Here is a 1,349-nt window from a genome sequence, read left to right on the forward strand (position 1 = left end):
CTTGTTGATGGTGACATGTAAAAGTCCTCCTCTTGGGAGCCACCGAGCCTCACACAAACCTGCGCGAGGCTCCGAACGCTGCACCGTTCAGAATGAGAAGAGTGAAAGGAGCCGACGCCAAGGCTTGAGCTGCGAGACTCGAGTGTCACAGCCTTTATGTCACGTGACCGAAAACGAAATTTGCATACCCATAAGTCCGTGTCACTAGTGCGACCCGCTTTTGTTTCGATTATCTCGAGAAGTGTTTTGTCAATGTACCGGATTACAAGGTTTCTCACGAGTTGGTTATATTTTGAAGGATTATCAATGATAGACTTAAAAGAGTAAATCACCCTAACATTCTGTGGATAGCTGTTATTGGGGGGCATAGTGAGTCTGTGAAAGACGTATACTCTGGTTTCTCTTCAAACCGAATAAATCTTTCGCCTTTTACTAAAGATTTCCGTGGAGAGGAACATTTAAGAGTATCACTCAATTTTTGAAAGCCCTGTTGCTGCAGGGTTACCCCATTAATGGTTAAAAAAGTTAAACTGTATTTTCATACAGTTACAATTGATTCAATCTCGAAGCAGATCGGGGAAACGACTTTTACTGACGCGCTTAACTTACAGTATACTCATGTAACAAGAACGCAAACATCGCTCTATGAAAGGCTTCACTGCTGTATACGAGCAGCGCTATAGAACAAAAGATAAAGAAGGATCAATTGGTAAATAAAACCCATAACTTTTCAATCTGGGGTTTATTATAAGATCAGTCTCATGATTATTGAGATTTGATTGAAATCGCCTCTGTGATTCAAATTCTAAAGGGGCATTAAAATATATATGTGTATGTGTGTGTGTATATATATATATATATATATATATATATATATATATATATATATATATATATATATATATATATATATATATATATATATATATTGATGTGACCAAGAGCCTGTGTGCTCGAAACGCGTCTTTTTGCCCGCAAAATAAATAATCTTTGACGTACCTGGTTGGTGTGGCTCGATCGACTTCTTTGAAGCAAGGAGATTCCTGTGGATATATATATATATTTATATAGTATATTTAAATCATGCCAAGGCCTAGCTTCCTACTTTAAAATGGGCAAATCAAGTTTGAGTCCTGCAGACTTAACCCTGCGATCATCCTCGAAAAGTGGCTCAACAAGTGCCCTAAAAAACAAGCATTAGCAAAGGCAATAAATCGTACCCATGCAAGATCGAATGTCTTTGTCCAGGCTTTTTCGTAGCCAGGTACAGCTGTGCAGCATGGATGAATGTAAAACATAAAAGTGCGATGACGCGTTCAATGCTTGCTGCTTTACAGTGCTTTTTTATT

General features: G+C 38.3%; 1 non-coding gene across 1 annotated transcript; it reads left to right on the top strand.

Annotated features, from left to right (window-relative positions):
• The first annotated feature begins 388 nt into the window (after positions 1-388).
• On the top strand, positions 389-503 carry LOC147660686 (U5 spliceosomal RNA). Its single transcript, XR_015306203.1, has one exon. It is a non-coding gene; the product is annotated as a U5 spliceosomal RNA (small nuclear RNA).
• Positions 504-1,349: the final 846 nt, after the last annotated feature.

The sequence above is a fragment of the Lissotriton vulgaris genome, unplaced genomic scaffold (assembly GCF_964263255.1).
Source record: "Lissotriton vulgaris unplaced genomic scaffold, aLisVul1.2 SCAFFOLD_763, whole genome shotgun sequence".
Taxonomy (NCBI): domain Eukaryota; kingdom Metazoa; phylum Chordata; class Amphibia; order Caudata; family Salamandridae; genus Lissotriton; species Lissotriton vulgaris.